The sequence below is a fragment of the Phascolarctos cinereus genome, unplaced genomic scaffold (assembly GCF_003287225.1).
Source record: "Phascolarctos cinereus isolate Bilbo 61053 unplaced genomic scaffold, phaCin_HiC Scaffold_8;HRSCAF=390, whole genome shotgun sequence".
NCBI lineage: Eukaryota > Metazoa > Chordata > Mammalia > Diprotodontia > Phascolarctidae > Phascolarctos > Phascolarctos cinereus.
Genome location: NW_027556291.1, coordinates 47,266,984 through 47,288,236, shown reverse-complemented (window position 1 = coordinate 47,288,236; position 21,253 = coordinate 47,266,984).

The following is a 21,253-nucleotide window of genomic DNA, read 5'->3' as shown; positions in this document are numbered from 1 at the left end:
AGCTGTCTAAGAAGAAATATCCAAAGAGAAGACAGGGATCTGCATTGCTAAAAGTACTTTCCTTACCTAGGCACTTTCTACATTGATGAAATCACAGCTCCAGACCATAAAGAACAAAAAATAGATTTTAACATCAAGGTCCTGCTATATCTGAAGGACTGAGGTTCAAACACAGAGGAATTAATCTGGCTCTGCTTGGCCACAAAGGACAGAAGTGGGAACAATCAGGAAAAAAAAATCAGAGGGGGGGAATCCAAAGCTGATTTCAGTTCAATCTTGTTTTGTCTGGACTAGTGATTTCACCTGTATGAAGAAATCCCAGTGTGGAGAACCCCTCCACCCATCTAGATGGGCAGCTCACTTGTACCCTATATTTATAGAGGGTTGCCAGGGTCACACAGCTGCTGTACTGTAGGGGGCAAGACTCGAACCCACATCTGCCTCATGTAGAGGTCAGCTGTCCTTTTTTCTATGCCATGACATCTCTAGACAGCTGATAATTATACAGGGTTTTATGCTTTAAAAGATGCTTTATTAGCATCTGATTTGTTCTCACAACAACCCTGGTAGATAGGGAGTATAGATATTATCCGGAATTATTTGCAGCATGAGGCACCGTGGCTCTGAAGTCAGGGGACATGAGCTCAAATTCTACCTTTGTTACTTGTAACCTGTGTGATCTTAAACAAGTAACTTCATCTTTATAGATTTCAGTTTCCTTTTTTGTGAGATGAGAGGGTTGGAGTAGATGAAATGTAAGGTCTCTAATATATCTGTGATCTGTTTAACAGAGGAGAGAAACTAAGGCATAGAAAGGTTAAATAGATTCCAGAAATTCACATAGGTGATACATGGCAGCATCAGGATTTGAATCCAGGCCTTCAGACTCCAAATACAGTGATTTTCCACTCCTCTGGGAATGATCAAATGGCTCCTTGCTGAGGATGCAGCAGGGATGACCAGATGACCTCTATGGGCCATGCCAGCTCTGAGATGTGCTGATCCATCCTTCATGACAACAGAAACACTCTTTGGCCAAATGCATCCTGCAGTTCCTGCCTTCGGTAAATGAGTTGTTTATCTCCCCTTCCAAAATTAGAAACAAGGAGTTTGTTAAGGTGGGTTGTGGAATGTACTCCTGATAGATTTCTCAAATTTGTGGTTCGTATTTCATTACTGTGCCTGCTGATGGTCTGGGGTCGAGGGAAGCTCTTCCTGGGTAATTAATCTCCCAGTGTTCATAAATGCACATAAAGGGACTGCTCTTCCATTATGGGATGAGAGATAGCCATCTATGTGTATCGTCTGTCTGATCTGGTAATTGAGGCTCTGGCTCTCTGGAGCACTGAACTGGTCTTCACTGTTCCACGTCCTTGAGACCTGGGTCCATATGCTAGGCAGGTGGGCCAGGAGAACATCAGACATCCCATTAATAACAGAGAGCAGCACCCCAGTCAGAGAGGTTCAAAGGGAAGCTTCCTTTCCAGAGGCACCACTTGACTCATAGACAAGCAAGGACTATCTATCCCTGTCCTGATCTGGGTATGCCCATGAGCTGCAGAGACAAGAGGATTGAGACCAGTGCTAAGGATGGTACAGTCATAGCAGTAGAGGGTGGCCACCCCCCAGATTCACACCCCACATCTGCAGAATACCTCAAGGTGGAGGTCTGGAGATGATGGTCACCAGGAGGAAGAAGCACACTCCCTACATCAACACCCTTGGGCAAAGTCCCTCTCACCCCACACTAGTTACAGCTTTCCTGACTGTATTGGATAAGGTTCCAAATTACCCACATTCAGGTGCATGGCCTTTCTTCAGCTGGCAAAACATTAACTTTTACCCAGCTAGCTTCTTTAGGCATCAGACACAGATGCTTTTGAGGTAGTAGGAAAGGCACTAAAAATTCAGATTCCTAGGAACTGGATTTGAGTCTTGGCTCTCCCCACAACTAGCCGTGTTATTTTAGATAAGTCATTCCTACCCTCTGAGCCCCAGTGCCTTTCTCTGCCCAGTAGGCATGATGACATTTGCAGTGCTGCCCTCCCAGAATGCTGCCAAGCTCAAATGGAAGGTAACATGCTGTCTAAACTGGAGAATGTTATAAAAATGCCAGGCAGTGTTCTGCTTCAAAAAACAGGAGCTCTGCCCATATAGACATCAGAGGGCCATGATGAAGGCCTTTGATTCTAGGGGACAAGTAGATCAGAAATGGGTCTGAGGAGCTTGTTTGACTCCTCATTCCTAGAGAAGGACATTCCCAGAGCCACTCCCAATAGCCTGAAACTGTGTTTTAGTACAGGGAGCAGCTAAGATGGTACCAGTCCAACTTGGACCCCTTGAAAGAGAATGAGCCTGGGAATCCTAGGTTAAGTCTGCCACTATTAGCTATCTGCAGGAAACTTCAACTTTTATTTTTTAACCTTCTCTCTATAGGCCTCAGTTTCCCCTTTGTAAAATGAGGGCAAGAGACAAAATGATGTCTAACATCATTCTCCATTCTGACTCACCGTATTCTCTGTCTTAAGGCCGTTCTCCTTGAAAAGTAATGTAGTTTGGTAGAAAGAATGCTGAACTTGAATTCCAATGGTCTCTGGGACTTATTAATTGTTTGACCACAGGCAAGTCTAAGCCTATTTTCTCATCCATAAAGTAAGAATAAGGCAATATCAAAGTAGTGGCTAGAGGGCTGGCCTCAAAGCCAGGAAGACCTGGGCTCAAGTTCTCCCTCTGACACCTATTTGCTGGGTGACCCAGGCCAAGTCACTTAACTTCGCAGTGCTCACTCTCTAAGACTATCATTTATAGACAAGACGCCAGTCTACCTCAGTGGAGTGACTTTCCTTATCTGGAGTTCACCATTCCAATGAAACTATAGATCTAGTCCAAAAACAAAAGGCTAATAATAATAGCTGACATAATATATATATATATATATATATACACACACACGTATATACATATATATACATATATATATACATATATATATATATATACATTTTATACACATTATTTTCTTTGATCTCTCCAAGAGCACTGTGAAATAGGGGTGTTAATTATCCCTTTAATACCTACTTCATGGGGTTGTTGTCAGGAGTAAATGAGATGATGGTTTAAAACTCTAGATAAATTTCAGGTGGTTCAAAGACTGGGCAACTTGCTAACCACTTACCCAAAATAAAGATTGTAATGCTGGTAGGTGACATTGACATTGCCTCCTTCATACAGCCTTCGTTCTAGCTCGACTTCATTAGAAGGCCAGGCCAAGAGGCGCCAGGGAAGTTCTAACCTGAAGCTAGACGGTTGTCTGGGAGAAAACACTACAGGTCAGCCCCAAATACAAGAGGTTAAAAGAAAAGGCAATTTTAGCTTGCTGGCACCCTGCTGGCTTTTGTTCAGCAACTCTCTTAGCTGGTTGTAGTGGTTTATGGCCTCTGGCTATGATTAAAGGGTTATTAACCTGCATTTATCAGGGAGAGACTTTCAAGTCACTGTAGCAGAGCATATGAGAACTGGAATGGCCAGTGAGTGGTCCTGGGGACTCTATCTAGAGCCCAGAAACATGTCAGAGAGGCCTTGCACCCATGGCCCCAGTACAGCCCTGCCCAGTAGTGACCAAAGGACCAGGTAAGCACAGCCTCGCAGAGACGACATACTACATGGAACTTAACAGAGAACATATCCAATCAGAACAGTACAGTGATATCACTAGAAAATATCAGTAGGGGGCAGCTAGGTGGTGCAGTGGATAGAGCACCAGCTCTGGATTCAGGAGGACCAGAGTTCAAATATGGCTTCAGAACACATAACACTTACTAGCTGTGTGACCTTGGGCAAGTCACTTAATCTCATTGCCTAGCCAAAAATAAATAAATAAATAAATGAATAAATAAATAAATATATCAGTGGCCTTAAATAACCAGAGATGTCAGTAGTCTCTCCAGGCATGTGGCTTGTCTTCAAGCATTCCCTATATGTGTGTGCCACTCCATGTGTGTTCCTAGATGCGTACATTCTTTTCATTGGTGGTACATCAAATTGTAGGAGAGTGGGCTCCATGTTTATGGGGAAATTTCTATTGCTACTTTTCTCAATTTACTATTTCATTTAATGCTTTTTGCTTTGAATTGTATCCTCTTATTAACTAGTAAAACTAGACATGTTGGTAAAGGTTTGTGAACTATGGTTTTTAAGTGAATGTGAACATACAGAGGACCTTGAACCATGGTGGTTTTCATAGGACCTCATATTTGAGGAAAGAGTACCCCAAGGACTACCTAAGTATCAGCTAATATTATCATTCCTAACCCTGACAGTCTATGCTTAATGATTATAATTTTCCTCTTTTTCCATTTCCTTTTTCTCCTAAAATCCATACTCTTGCCCATCTAGTTTTCTAACATTCATGGTAAAATGACTATTATTAATCATATCTACTCAGATTTCTGTAATGCCTTAAAGTTTACAAAGTGCTTGTTTCACAACAACCCTGTTGGGAGATGTGCTAAAATTATCATCCTCATTTTACAGAAGAGGAAACTGAGGCTTATAGCAGTGAAATTTGTCCAGGGTTATATAACAGGATAATAAAATAACAGAGCTGAAAGGGACTGTGGAGAAACAGCCCAAGATGACCCCCTTCCTTGAGACAGGGGAAGGCATAATATGGAGACAGCCAATCTGTGATTATCATTGCCATCATTATTTCACTCTCTCCTGTATTCTAAAGTCATAACTGGCAAAGAAGCTCCACTGAATCCCTTAGCAAACACCTGCCACTTTCTTCAAGGTGTAAATAAGAACAATGAAGACAACCTAATGTTCTCTTCTTAGTGAGATGGTTTATGGGATGGGTCCCTTATGGCTTATATGAATGTCTAAATGTGAAAAAGATCAAATGAGCCTGATATTGAAAACAGCCCATCCAGACCCCCCAGGAAAAGTGCTTCCTACTAGGAGTGCAGAACAAAACAGTTCTTCCTGGAAAAAGTAGCAGATGTATAACCAGAAAGCAGACCAAGGTAATCAAACGTAACATATTTGGGAGAAAACACCCAGGAGCCTTGACTGACTCTTAAAGGGGTCAGTAGTGAAAGCTCTGTAACAATATTACTAATGATGGTGGTAGTGATGGGAATGAGGGATGATTTCAATTAAATTATAAAGTATATACCAGATACTGTGCTAGGAATGAGGAATACAATGACAAAAATAAGAAGGTCCCTGCCCAAGGGGCTTACATGGGGGGGGGCACCATGGGAATACAAGGCACTTTGAAAACCTTAAGTGATATAGAAATCTATGATTAATAATATTAATAATAGCCATTTCATCATAATGTTAGAAAGACTAGAGATTGCAATAAGTAAAAACAAAGTATTTGCAAAGCAATTTCAAGAGAAAGAATGCTAATAACTGGGGGGATCTGGAAAGGCCCAAGCTGCACTTGACGGGAAGGAAGATAGGTATTCTATAATTATAATCATCAATCACCAAGCATCTTAAGTTCCACTATATGCAATTATTCTTTAAAAAAAATTTTATTGCTATCTTTTGCTTTTAGGAAGGAAGGAAACAAGAATTTATTAGGTGTTTACTGTGTGCCAGGCACTGTGCTAAGCACTAAGGATACCAACCCAAGCAAAGAGAAAGTCCTTGCACTCAGAGTTTAGACTCTAATGCTAGAAGACAATACGTAAAAGGAAGCTGAGAAGAGGAGAGGGGGAAGAGGATGAGATGAAGGTACCCATACTGGGGGCATGGTTTTGAAGTCCAGAAGGGAGGAAAAGGGCCAAGAACAGAATGTAGGCAGGACCAGGTTCCTCCACAAAATGGTGGAGGGGAACTCGTGGAGGGAAATTGCAACATAAGAAGGCCACAGGGATAACTGAATGTTCCAGGGAGGAGGTCCCAAGCATTGAGAGAAATTCCAGGATTAAATAACAACATAAGCATGGTTTTGAAGTCCTACATTTCCCCATTGCCTCCAAGAGAGCCAACCCCTTAAAATAAAGAAGACAAAAGGAAGGGGGGAATCAGTATAACCAAGATATAAAAAAAAGACTTAAGATATACATACTATTCCATACCTATTGTCCCCCACCTCTGCAAGGAAGTGGGAGATTTGCCTTTTCAGATTTCTTTGGAGCTAAGTTTGGTCAATGTAATAATGCAACATCCGGTTTTAATTGTTTCGTTGTTCTTTCCTTTTCATTGTTTAGTCCTTGGGTATACTGTTTTCCTGCTTCTGCTTACTTCACTTTGCATCAGTTCATATAAGTTTTTCCAGTGCTTTTCTGTATTCATCATACTCATCATTTCATAGTTATATTCCATTAATTCAAATAGCACAATTTGTTTAATCATTCCCCAATCAATGGGTATTTCAGTTTCCAAATCTTTGCTACCACAAAAAGCATTGCATTAAATATTTTGGTGTCTGAGGGAGTTTTTCCTTTTGTCATTGATCTCCTTGGGATATTTACCTAGCAGTGCGTAACTCTAAATTGCTTTCCAGAATAGTTGGACCAATTCACAGCTTCACCAGCCGTGCATGAATGTGTCCATTTTCCCCAAACCCCTACAAAACTGATTCTTCTTGGCCTTTATCATGGGTATCAATTTGCTGGGTGTGAGGTGAAGCCTCACAGTTATTTTGATTTATGTTTCACCCATTATTAGTGATTTGGATCATTTTTTTCATATAGTTGTTAACTGTTCACAATTATTTTGAGAATTTTTTGTTCAAATCCTTTGACCTCTTATCTACTTGGGAATGTATATGTATATATACATGTATGTATATGAATATACATATGTATAAATAAATACAAAGTAATTTGGGCTGGGGGAAGCACTGTCAGCCAGAGGATCAAATTAAAGATTCCAAAAGGCAGAGGGCAGCTACATGGTAGCAGTACATAGAGTACCCATCTTGGAATCAGGAGGACCTGAGTTCAAATCTGGCCTCAGACACTTACTAGCTGGGTGACCCTGGGCAAGTCACTTCACCCTGTTGGCCTCAGTTTCCTCATCTGTCAAATGAGCTGGAGAAGGAAATGGCAAACCCCTCCAGTATCTTTGCCAAGAAAACTCCAAAATAAGGCAGAGATGAGGAAGTGCATTCCAAATATGGGGAACAGCCAGCCTGTGCAAAGGCAATGAGGTGGGAGATAAAGCGTCCTGGGGGAGAAACGGCAAGAAGGAGCGTGTGAAGGGGAATAATGTATAATAAGGTTACAAAGGTAAGTTGGAGCCAGGTTGGGAAGGACTGTAAATGCCCAACAGAGGAGTGTGTATTTGATCCTAGAAGTAATAGGAAGTCTCTACAATTCATTGAACAGGCAAGTGATGTGGTCTGACCTGAGCTTTCAGAAAATCATTTTGGCTGTTTAATGGAGGATGGACTGGAGTGGGGAGAGACTTGAGGCAGGGAGAGCAAGTAAGAGGCTACTAAAGTCACTCAGGCAGCAGAGATGTTGTGAAGCACAGAGATGTTGCCAATAGCTCCAATTTCCTAGAATTTACAAGATAGTTTCCTCAGGAAACCCTTGTGAGTTACAGAGGACAGGCATTACTCCAGATGAGGAAACTGAGGGTTGAAATGATCTGCCCACTGTCCCATGGGAGGCAGCACAATACAGTACAGAGAGTCCTAGGCCAGGAGTCAAAAGACCTGGCTGTGAAGGAATCCTAACTCTGCTACTGACTGTGTAAAATGATGGGGAGAGGGGAAGAGGCAGCCAGTCATTAAGCGTGTATTAAGTGCCTAATATGTGTCAGGTACCATGCTAAGTGCTGGGGATACAAAGAAAGACAAAAGACAGTCCCCTGCTGTCATGGAGCCCACATTCTAAAGAGGGAGAGAACATGCAAATAACCATGTGCAAACAAAATCTATAACGGATAAATGTGGAGGTAATCTTAGGGGAAAAGCACTGATATGAAGGAAGACTTCTTGAAGAAGGTGGGACTTTGGCTAAGACTTCCTGAAGGAAGCCAGGAAAGCCAGGAGGCAGAGGTGCAGAGGGAGAGCCAGTTAAAATGCCCAGAGTCGAGAGATGGGGTATCATGTTTGAGAAACAACAAGGAGGCCAGTGTCACTGGACTGAAGTGAAGCAGAATAAAATTTAAGAAGACTGGAAAGGTAAGAAAAGACTAAGCTTTGGGGTTTTTTTAATGTACCTTTTATTCTATTTATTCTATCTATTTATCTATTTATTTATTTATTTATTTTGGCTAGGCAATGGGGTTAAGTGACTTGCCCAAGGTCACACAGCTAGTAAGTGTTACGTGGCTGAGTTCAAATTTGAACTCAGGTCCTCCTGAATCCAAGGCTGGTGCTCTATCCACTGCGCCACCTAGCTGCCCCAAGACCAAGTTTTGAAGGGCTTTAAAAGCCAAACGGGGTTTTCTATTTGATCCTGGGGGTAACAGAGAGCCAGTGGAGTTTATTGGATGGGGGGAAGGAGTGATATAGGCAGGACTAGGTTTTAGGAGGGTTAATTTGCCTGCTGATTAGAGTAGTTATCATAATGGTCTAGGTATGAGGGGATGAGAACCTGAACTAGGGTGGTAGAAATGTCAGAGAGGAAAAGAGGAGCAGTAACAAGAAATGTTAAGAAGGTAAAATATACAGGCTTTGACAACAGACTAGATATGGGGATGAGAGTAAGGAGCTGAGGATGACACTTAGGTTGTGATCCTGGGTGACTGGGAGGATGGTGGCACCCTCAATAGTAATAGGGAAATTAAGAAGAAGAAAGGACTTGGGGGAAAGATAAATGACTTCAATGTTGGGCATGATAAGTTTGAGATGTCTAATAAACAACTGGAAATGCAAGGTTAGAGGTCGGGAGAGAAGTTACAATTAGACAAGTAGATCTGAGAGTCATCTGCAAAGAGGTGATAACTATGGGAGTTCAGGAAATCATCAAGTGAAATAGTATAGAGGGAGAAGAGAAGAGGACCCAGGACAGAGCTTTGGGGGTTACCTATGGTTAGGAGGCATGACCTAGATGAATATCCAGAGGAGAGGTCAAATAGGTAGGAGGAGAACCGGGAGAAAATAGTGTCCTGGGGACCTAGACAGATGAGAACCATCAACAGTGTCAAAGCTTACAGAGAGATCAAGAAGGATGAGGATTGAGGAAAGGTCATTGGACCAAAAGGCAGACAAAATGATCTCTAAAGTCCCTGACAATCTGTGAATCTACAGAGCCAGTGTGTGGCGGAGCCGAATAGGGCCTGTATCTTTTGACTCCACAGTTCAGCATTTTCTCTCATATCAGGCTGCTTCTAATTAGGGATTTCTGTACCTACCTCTGGGCTGGATACTGGAAGGGTGACACCTCGACTGGCTTGTTTCGAAGTGTATGCCACTGTCTAGCACTTCACCATGATGGTTTTCCTATGGTCCTCAGAGCAGCTAATCAATAAGGCTGGATGCTGGGTCCAGGTCCCCGCAGTGATTGGGTGTCTGTATCAGACCAGCCCTTCACTCGCAGCTGCCCCATCTAATCCATTTCTAGCTTCTGGCCCACAGTCAGAGAGATCACTTACTCCAGCTCATTCATCATTCTTAACATTTGCCTAAATCTTGAATGATTGCTCAGAGGAGGGGAGTGGGAGAGCGGGATGTCCTCCCTTAACCCCTTTGCTGGTTCAGCACACCAAGTTCCTTCATACTGCTGAAAGGCCACACACGCCATGTTTTCATTCTGCACTGCATTTATGGGAAACCGTCATAGCCCCCGATGTGGGGCCTTCCAATGAAATGGATCTGAAAAGGAGGAGTGGAATTCTAGCCCTCCTTCCCAGCCTATATTCCTTGTTATCGTTAATGGCATCACCCTCACCCCCAGTAACCCAGTTTTGAAAATTTGGCATCATCCAGTGCTGGACTTGGAGTCGAGAAGACCTGAGTTTTCTAAAATTAATTTATTTTGATTTATCAACAATCACTTCCATATGCTTTTGAGTTTAAAATTTTTCTCCCCCTTCCTCCCCACTACCCTCCCCAAAATGGCGCACAATCTGTTATAGAAGACCTGAGTTTGTATCTTGCCCCAATTACTTGCTAGCTGTATGACTTACAGTAAGTCACTTAATCATTTTATACCTCAATTTCCTCATCTGCAAAATGTGGACAAAAATAATACCTGCCTCCCAGGGTTGTTGTAAGGATCAAATGGGATAACATGTAAAGTGCTTTGCAAACCTGAAAGCTCTATAGAAATGCTGGATAATACTAGTTTTCCAGTAGGTAGCTAGTGGTACAAAGCTGAAAAAACAAGATCCTTTGACTAAGCTGATAAAGTGTGTTGGATTTGAAGGTAACTAATGAGTTCAAATCCTGTTTCTGTCCCTGACTTAGCTGTGTGACCTTAGGCAAGTCACTTGACTTCAGTTTCCTTCTCAGTCAAATGAGGGGGTTGGAGTAGACAGGCTCTGAGGTGCCTTCCAACTCTAGATCTGTGATCCTATGTGTGACCTTGGACAAGTCACTTCTCCCTTGGCCTTAGTTCCTTGCTCTGTAAAATGAGGAGGTTGCGTTGGTCTATGATTCTATGACCCTGTGGTCTCTTAGGTTAACTTCCAGCTCTAAATCTCCTAACCTTAAGAGAGAAAGCCTTGGTGGGGGCCAGAGCCTGAGTCAATGGCCACTCAAGCTTCCTGTTTGTTCCATGGTAGGAACCTAAGGTGGTGGTTGTTATTTCTGCCCATATTACAGATGAGGAAACTGAGGCTTAAAGTGAGTAAGTGACTTGCTAAAAGTCACACAGCTAGCAAGTTACTGGGGTGGGATGCAAACTTAAGTCTTCCTGACTCCAAATCCAACACTGGATGATGCCAAATTTTCAAACCTGGGTTACTGGAAGGATGGTGGTGCCCTTGATAATAATAAAGAGTTTTGGAATAGGGTTGGGGCAGAGGAAAAAGAGAAGGAGTTTTATTTTGGACATGTTGAATTTGTAATGCCCAGCAGACATCCAGTTTGAGAGGTCTAGTCATTTGGAGATGAGGGCCTGGAGCTCAGGGGAAAGGCTAACTAGATACATAGATTTAGGAACCAGCAGCATAGAGCTGACAGTGGAACCCAGAGGAACTGGTAAACCTACCGATGTGAAAGTGTAGAAGAGAAGCGAGTCCAGGACAAAGCTTTGGTGGACACTCACAGTTAGTGGGTATGACACGGGTGGACATACAGCACAGGACACTGAAAAGGAGCAGTCAGATAAATATCTGTTGTTTTCTACCGGCACAATATAAACTCTTTGAGGGCAGGGCCTGTTTTATTTCTGCCTTTGTATCTTTGTCACCTTGCACAGTGCCTGGCATATAGTAGTTCCTTAATACATGTTTATTAAATGAATTGAATGAACTTTTGGTTTTGTTTTATGCCCAGGGCCTAGCATATAGTAGGCACTTAATAAATGTTTTTAAATTGTATTTTTATCATCAAGGAACAGTCATAGCCAGGGCAACTCACCCCTCCAATGCTTTTATTTTCTCCCCCAAAAGCTGCCAATGTGAATGTGTATATGCCCATTGTACAAGGTTCTTTATCCAGTCTCTATCTAATCAGAAAACCCATTTGTAAAACATGGCCACCCTCTGAACCCCACATCATAGTTCATCCTCAAAATCAAGTCGGGAAACGTTGCCCTGCTCATTGGAGGGGGGCAGAACTTCGGATTTGCCCAAGAGTATATAATGGAATAAGAGAATAGCAGGAAAATGAAATTTGCTGCTGAGGGACAAAGTACTAAATGCCAAACAATGGGGCCTGTACAGTGGGTGTTCAATAAACATCGTTGGCTGAATCTTGCCTAAAGATGGAATCAGTGTGATGGCTGAGGGGAATAGGAGAGCTAGATAATACTTAGCAGGTCAGAGAAATGTCATCGAACAAGCATAGGGCTTTGGCCAATATCAAACAACTGGTCGCAACTTTCCAGCTCTAGACTCCAGGCCCCAGAGCTCCTCCAGTGACTAACCATCTGGCTGATTCCATTCTGTGGGTGACTTATTCACCATATGCCTACATTCTTCTCCAGTCCTGGTCCAAACTCAACAGCTATAATCACTATGAAGCCAACAACAGCAGCAGTTTTGTTTTTAGTTTTGTCTCGTTAAACTAAAATTGCTACATCACAATTAGTGGCACAATCATTTCTCCAACAATGTCTATCCTTATTGATCCTAGAAAAGAGGGTTCCCATTTCTCAACTCACCAAATGGAAAAGTCTTACTGCATCATGGCAGTGATGGCATTTTTCTTAGCTGCCCCTCCCCCCTAGTCCTGTGAGTTGGGCCATGACTGTAGAGAGCTCGAGGACCCCAGTTGATCCCCTCACAGCCAGGTGGATGTCTGCTCCTCTCTTTGCCAATCCTTGTTTTTCTCCTCCAAAACGGGGCACTTTGTTGACACCATCTCGCTGCTGTCCTCTTTTTCATTTCCCATCGACAATTTCATATGCCATTATCCTCTTTTACGAGAAACTCCTTTTAGGAGAAGCTGGCCTATAATCACCTTCCTATTTCTCTGCCTCCTTTCTGTCTTGAGAAATGCCTACTATCAATTCACCCTCATTTCTTTCTGCTCTTTTGCCCAATTTCCTTATCTGCTTATTGTCTGTGCCTTTGACCCCTTCTCTCCTGGACATTTCCCTTTGCCCTTCACTCAAATTGGCCTTCATTTATTTCATGGACCTCAGGAAGCCCTCGACCCTGGCAGTTAGATGATTCCAGATTGTTTGTTCCCTTTTCTTTTCTTTTCTTTTCTTTTCTTTTTTTAAAAAAATAAATAATCCTGGAAGTCAGCATGAAACACTTTATGAAATGTCTGCCATTTTAAGTCCTTGTCGAATGCCTCAGCATGACAAGGGGTTGACTCAGGGCTCTGAAAGTTTATGCCAACAGGGCACAAGCTCTGTCAGGTTCTACTAAGATAGAAAAGCTTTGAGGACAGACCTGACTCAGAAACAGATAGTATGTCTGCTATTGGAGGACCAACCTACAATAGTTCAGAGAGGTTCAGCATCGGAATATTACCACCCAGGGTTGGTGACAGATGATACTTTGGGTCCCAGCTACTCATAAAAAAATCTACTGAAGTACAGAGATCTGCATCAGTGAAGGGCATACTTGTAAGCATGCCATCCAAGATTCTCAAGGTGTAAGTTTCTTAAAATAATTTACTCCTCACACATTAAGCCAACAGAAGCCTTGTAGGGAATGTCTCCCAGGAAGGAATTAGACCAACTAGATTCAAACCAACCAGGCCAAACTAGATTTGGGCTTTTCATGTACTTGACATAGACAAACAAAACATTTCCTGTTTGCTAATTATACTCCTATCCAGAGTGTGAGTTCATTTTGTACCCTCCTCTCTACAGCACCACCCCCCCCCACACACACACGAGCTCTCTTTTCCCATGAAGACTATGAGAGATCAGACCCATACCAGTCATATAGCTCCATCTTGCTAGTGTTTTCTCATCACAACTCCCAAAATGGTGATATTACTTCAGTGAAGATCGGAGATAGTAGCAATAGTATCAGAGCCTACAACTTTTTCTTCTTTCTAAAACTGCCCTTCACTATAGGGTTGAATCCAGCATACCACTGGGCCATTGACCACCCTCAAGGGGGTGAAGTTAGTTCTACCAAAGGAGGACTTTCATAACAATCTCATCTCTTCCTCTAAGGTAGACCGCAAGAATCACAGCATTTCAGAGTCAGAAGGGACCTCAGCGGTCATGTTGTTCAACTCATACCTGAAAAATGATTCCTCCTACAATATACCCAACAAGTGGCCATCCACTTCTTAACCTTCAATGAGAGAGAACTCACAATCTCTTAAGGCAACCCATCTCACTTTTGGACAGCTCCCATTGTTAGACCATCAAGCTTCAGTGTGTCTCTTTGTAACATCCAACCCTAACACCTAGTTCTAAATCTAGATAAACAAACAAAAAAAATCTAACAGAGACATCAAGCCAGCTGACTCTTTTACAGTCTAAACAACTCTGGTTCCTTCAACCAATCTCCTTGTAACATGGATTCAACACCTTTTAATATGTTGGTTGCCTTTGTTCAGATGCGCTTCAGCTGATCAGTGTTCTTTCTAAAATATGCTGCCCAGAACTAAATGTGATATTCCCAGTGGATTATGACCAGAGCAGAATACAGAGGGACTATATCACTTCCTTTATTCCTGGAAGTAATACCTCCTTTAATGCTACCTAAAATGGCATTAGCTTTCTTGGATGCTGGAATATACTGTTGAATCCTACTGAGCCTGTAGGCCCCTGACTCTTTTTCAGATAAGTTGCTATCTAGACCCGTCCTGGTGCCATTTTGTACTTATAAAATTGATTTTTTTGAATCCAGAAAATCTAAGAGTTGGAAGTTATCACAGAAGCCATCTAGTCCAATAGAAAAGGATTAGACTTGACATTTATAGTTATTAAATTTCACATTGAGGGGTAGCATAGTACATCATATATCAGGAAGATCCAGATTCAAATCTTGCCACTAACACAAGTCATTTAACCTCTCAGGGCTCCCCAGTCAACTCTCCAAGGCTATTATAAGTTATAGACAAGGAGATAACAGGCAACACTGAGGAAAGTTTCCATATAGAGAGCTGCTCCTCATACCACTGAAATCACTGGTCTACCCTCTCCCTCTATTTTTTTCATCTCATTAGATTTGGCCCAATATTCTTTTGGATGAGCATAGATCTAGAGTTAGAGGGAACTTTTGATACCATCTTGTCCAGGCTTTTCATTTTCTTTTTTCTTCTTTTTAAATATCATTTTATTACCCCACATATATCTTCGCAATACAAGGATTTAAAAATACAAATGGTGTACACTTTAAATCCTGTTTACTTAACATATTCTGTTTTTCAATATATATTCCCTATTCATCCCCAATAACAGTAATAGCAATAGCAGCCCCACCCCATTAAGGCAGTGTGCTGAACTCTTTTGCAGGGGAAGGGGGTAGCTAGATGATGCTGTGTATTTTCACCACTTTTCTTTGGAAATGTGGTTTGGGGGATTTGGCCCCAATATTTTAACCCAATGAGATCATTTGAATTCTGGCTCTTTCATCCAATGATACCTGGCACATATTGGACACTTAACAAATGCTTCCTTTCTCTCCCTCCCAGCTTAGTGTCATTTGCAAATGTGTTACGCAGCTAGGTGGCACTGCAGTGGATAGAGCTCTGGGCATGGAGTCAGGATGTCCTGAGTTCAAATCCAGCCATGAACACTTACTAGCTGTGTCACTCTAGGTAAGTCACTATGCCTCAGTTTCCTCATCTGTAAAATAAGCACATACCTTGTACGGTTATTGTGAGGATCAAATGTGATAGTTTTTATGAAGTGTTTAGCAAAACGACTGGCATGTAGTAGGTGCTATATCAACGACAGCTATTACGATGATGATGATGATGATGATGATGCCACCTATATCTTTATCCCAGTTACTGATAAAATGAAGACCTCTGAGGCACTCCACTTCTTTCCATACTGACACTGAACCATTGTCTCTTTGGGTCCAGCCATTCAATGGTTCTATATCCAACTAACCATACTATTGTTTACCCCACATTCCTCCATAATGTCTACAAGAATGGCATGAGAGATTTTATCAAAGGCTTTGACAAAATCTGAGTAATCTACTAGGCAATTAGGTGCTGTAGTGGAAAGAACATCAGGCCTGGGGTCAGGAAAATCTGAGTTCAAATCTGGCCTTAGACACTTCCTAGCTATGTGACCCTGGGAAAGTCACTTAACTCCTATTTGCCTCAGTTCCTCATCTGTAAAATGGGAACACACTGGAGAAGGAAATGGCAAACCACTCCAGCATTTATTGCCAAGAAAACCCCATGGACAAAGTCCAAGGACTCATGTAGAGTCACACACAATTGAACAACAACAAAGTAATCTATATCTATAACATTCTCCTGATTTGTTAGCTTAGGAATCCCATTTAAAAAAACAAGTCAAGTCTGGCATGATGCATTCTTGTGTAGCTTTTTCCCGATTCATAAAAATCTATTTTCTCTCCTTCTCATCTCCTTCTTCCATCCCACCTCCCACCTCACTGAAAAAAAAAAAGAAATGAATAAAAGCAATCCTTCCACAAGCAACAGAGGCAGAATTTGAACCTAGGTGATGCCACAGAGCAGAGAACCAGGCCTGGAGTAAGGAAGACTCATCTTCCTGAGTTCAAATCCAGCCTCAGACACTTACTAGCTCTGTGACCCTGGGCAAGTCACTTCACCCTGTTGGCTTCAGTTTCCTCATCTGTAAAATGAGCTGGAGAAGGAAATGGCAAACCACTACAATATCTCTGCCAAGAAAAGTCCAAAAGGGGTCACGGAAAGTTGGATACGATTGAACAAAAATAACCTCTGACTCTAGAGTCAGTATAATTTCCCCTGTACCATACTGTTGGAAAGTGTAAGATACAGGATAGGCTGGTCCAGAGCTCAGAGTCTTATCTGGGTAGGGAGGGTGGGGTACGGTAAGAGGTTTTGAGACATTTGGAAAAAAGCCTAAAAGCCTAGTACTCAAGGAACAGAGGCATTGAATTCAAGAGAGTGACTGGTCATATCTGTGCCTTAAGAAGATTATTTTGGCAGCTGCATGGGAAATGGGATGATAATAATAAGAAGAACAAGAAAGTGCTTACTATGTGCCAAACGCTGTGTTAAGCACTTTCCAATTATTATGACAGGACTGAAGGCAGGTCAACGAAATAAGAGGCTATTACAATAGTCCAATGACCTGAAGGAAAGTGAAGACATCGTAGCGTTTGTCTCTTGTCACTCCCTGTAGAAAGTAAGCTCCCTCAGTTTGTCTTTGAATCCCCTAGCACAGTGCCTGGTATATAGTAGGCGCTTAACAAATGCTTGTTGATTTTGATTGACTCCCCCATATGACGATATGGTTTCCTCATCTAGAAAATATAGGGACTGTAGAGTAGATTTTAAAATGTACTTCTCAGCAGAGAGGTGGGGGACTACTACGGAAGAAAGGTGTGTACGTTGTCAGAGGAGGTCACCATTTTTGCTTAACTGTTTTTCTTTATTACAAGGGAGGGTTCAATTTAGTTGGGGGAGGAGTATTTCCAGAAAAGACTGTGATGTCCAAACAAAATGCATCAATGAAATATATTTAATGACAAAAATACAGTGGAGGTTGGTACAGATGACCTCCAAGGTTCCCTCCCAGTTCTAAATCCAGGCTACTATAGCTGATAGGAGTTGGTGGGGGGAAATGAAAGATAGTGACAGCCTATGGAAATAAAGCATATCTAGGGGCAGTAGAAGAGCCCTCTAGTCTAAGAGAGGGAGCAGAGCCAAGAAATCATTTGGAAAAGAGAATGATTACATGGAGCAGGTGCAGAGAAGCACTCAATCATTTCTACCTAATGTCAAAGTTAAATATTTCTCCAGCTGTGCTGTCCACTGGGGGCACAGCAGAGAAGGTCTGTGTGTGTGGGCTGAGAGACACCGACTCGGCTGAAAGAGTTCACTATCGATGCCATCTCCACCAGCCATTTGCGTGGCCAGGTGCTCTTGGGCCTGGCTGCCAAACAGATGTTGGTGGAGATCTCTACTGGGTACTCAAGAGCTGCTTAATTCCATCACATTTCTTTTTCCCCAGGATCATAATGGAGAAAGGGACTAGACCTGTCACTTAGGGCACCCCCCAGGTAAGCAAATCCTTCCTACAAATGCAGTTCAGCACCCTTTCTTTGACTTAGAATCTTAAAGATCTGCCTGGTACCCTGAGAAGTTAATTGACTTGCCCAAGGCTACATACATCCAGGATGTGTCAGAGATGAGACTTGAACTCACGTCTTCCCGGCTCTAATGCCACATCCATTATATCACACTGCCTGTCTTAGGATTATTATAAATACATGAAATTATTCTACAAATAATAACAACTGACATTTCTACAACACTTTTTTCCTTTTTTTTTTTTTTTTTTGCTAGGCAATGGGGTTAAGTGACTTGCCCAGAGTCACACAGCTAGGAAGTGTTATGTGTCTGAGGCTGGATTTGAACTCAGGTCCTCCTGACTCCAGGGCCAGTGCTCTATCCACTGTGCCATCTAGCTGCCCTCTATAACTTTTAAGGCTCACAAAACGTTTCATACACATTATTTCTCTCAATCCTGAGAACAACCCTGTATGGTAAATGCTATGGGTATTATTGTCCCCATTTTATTGGTGAATTAATTGGGGCTCAGGTGAATGGATTTGCCAAAACTCTCACTATTGTTAAGTGACAGAGGCAAGATCCAGACCCAGATCCTTCACCTCTCTCACACTGGTTCCTCCTCTGTAAAATGAAAATAATAACACCTTAAAAGATTTAGAACTAGAAAGGGCCTCAGATGTCGCATAGTTCAACTCCCCACCCCACCCACCCTACCCCATCCCCCCGCCATTATAGAGATGAGGAAACTGATGTCCAGGGAAAGGAAGTGACTTACCCAAGATTACACATAGGAGCTTAGCTCTAGAGGTGAGACGGACCTATCTGGCTGTCTAGTCCAACCTTTTTGTTTTTATAGAGGAGGAAATTTCAGCTCAGGACAAGGGAGGAAGTTGCCTAAGGTCTCTCAGGTATTAAGTGCAGAAACAGGATCTGAATCACTCCAAATGCAACATCCTAATGGCTAACTGCAGCCAATATCAGTGAGCGCTGGAAGAGCAGATTCAAACTCTTCACCTTTGGCTCCTGTCCCTGAAAGGAGAGTGCCAAGGGGCAGAAGGTGAGGGTGAAAGGTGGGTGCTTCTCAGCCTTGAAGGCAGAGTGAAAACCAGAGGGGTTGGAATCATTTCGAAATCTATCCTGGTCAGCCAGACCATCCTTGACTAAAGGCCATTCTCCCCAGGCACGGCCTCTTGTATGATGTGTGAAATTCAAAGTCAATCACAGAAGGAGCCAGCCTTCCATACAGAAAGGCTTTGCCTGCTTAAAATGTGCATTTTATCCATTTGTCCCTCAGATCTATAAGAAATTATGGACCAACTGCCGAGCAAAATGATTTCTTGGAAGAGCTGGGTTTCCCATTGTGTCGAGGTAATAGAAAGGATATTACCACTATGCTAAACCTTCCTCCAGTTGACTTGCTGTGAATTGCTGGAGTAAAGGCAAAGAAAATCATTATTAGAACTTGCTTCTCCTCAAAACAAGTTGTTTTAAATAAAGTTTGCATTAATCGGCAGACTGCCATCCCCCAAACTCATTACAGAGCCCAATCGTTGGCCAGGCCTTTATTAGACATTGGGAGATTTGGATTGACATAGTCTGATTATTTTTTTCCTTTGAGTTTGTTATTTATTTTGTCTCATCAGGGAGGACATTTAAACCAAATTAAATTTGGTTCTCTTGCCAGGGATGTATCTGAACAGCAATAACCATCCACCTCTCCTGACAGCAGGAACAAGAAAGACACATGGAAATCGCTCCTATCTCGAGAACAGTCCCAGATCTGTTTGACTGTGGAAAATGGAAATAGGCAGCCCAATTCCTGGGACAGGACTTTCAAAGGAATCTGGGATCAGAAAATGTCACAGCTCAAGAGGACCTTAGAACAGAGGTCAGAGGTCAGTGGGACCTCAGGACAGAGAATATGGACTTGTCAGAGATAGGTGAGACCTTAGAACAAAGAACAGAGACTGAGCACTGGAGGGGACCCCTGAAAATAGAATATCTAAGCAGAGAGGGTGCTTAGAACTTAAATTGTCCAAGCTGAGAGGGGCCTCAGAACATGGGCTGTCCAAGCTGAGAGGGCCCTTGAAACAAAACAAAAAAAAAAAATAGAGCTTCTAAGAAGAACTAGGAGGGCCCACAGAATAGAGAATGAGAACAAAGAACATAGAATATCAGAGTTAGAAGGGTCCTAAGAATATAGAACACCACTTTATAGCCCTAGAAGGGACCTTAGAACATAAACAAGAGAATATCAAAGCTAGAAAATACTTCTGAACATAGAATGCCTGAATGGGAAAAGCCAAGAGAACAAAGAACATGGAATGTCAGAAATAGAGATGGAAGAGACCTATGGATACAAAATGTCAAGGTTTAGCTGGCCCCTAGAACATATAGACTCTCAGAGATGGAAGGAAATTTAGAAAATAGGACATACAGTATAAAGGAAGGGACCTTACAACATAATACATAGAATCTCAAGGGTCATTGGGACTTTGGAACATAAGAATGTCAGAGCTAAGCAGGCTCTTAAAACAAAAAATGTGGATTGTAAGAGATGAAAGGAATTTTAAAACAAAGAATGTCAATTCTTTGCTGGAAAGGGGCTTAGAACATAGAATGTTGGAGTGGGTGAAACCTTAGAAATAGGATACAGAATATAAGAACTTAGAATAAAGACTTTTAAATCTCAAAGTGACTTTGGAGCATTGAACAATCTCAAAACTGGAAATTATTTTAGAGATGATCTATTTCAACCTCCTTCCTTTAAGAGATAACAAAATCAAGGCCCAGAAAGTTAAGTGACTTGCTTGCTAAATCACACAGCTAATAACGAGAAAAGCCAACTTTTGAACCTGAGCCATCAACCAATCTCATCACTGCTCCAGATAAGGCAGAGTTGCATTTCATTTCAATGAAGCCTTAAAATTTAAGTGGGGGCAGGGAAGGTGTTAATGATGAAGTCCCTGAGGGATAGGCAGTATCAGATGCTCTCAATGCTCCAGGGAAGGCAAATAGATGTCCAGAGTGCTCACAGCTACCAGTTACATGCCAAGTGTATTTCAGACCAGACGCAGCAAGGCACACACTTATTGTTGGCGCTGGAAATGTCTTAGGGAAAACTAGCCCCTTGAGGAGTGGAAGGAATTCCCAGAAGCCGAGCACATTTGCTAGAGGAAAGAGTGATTGGGAAGAATGAGTCAGTTTGAAGCTTGAGGAGTATGAATAGATAGTACGGATCATACTGGGTAAGGGAGCGAGCCGGGGCAGGGAGAAGAGAAAAAAGTTGAGAGGAGAGAAAGAGAGGGACAGAGAAAGGAAGAAAGAAAGATGGGGGAGGGGAAAGAAAAAAGATACAATATGTGAAAAAAAAAAAGCATAGAGCCTGATGTCCAACAATTTCAGTGTGTGTGAAGACTGAGAGAATTAATCTGTGTGATGGATGAAAGAATGAGTGCATATGAAGGCTAGGGTCAGCAGCCAAAGAGGGTGTGC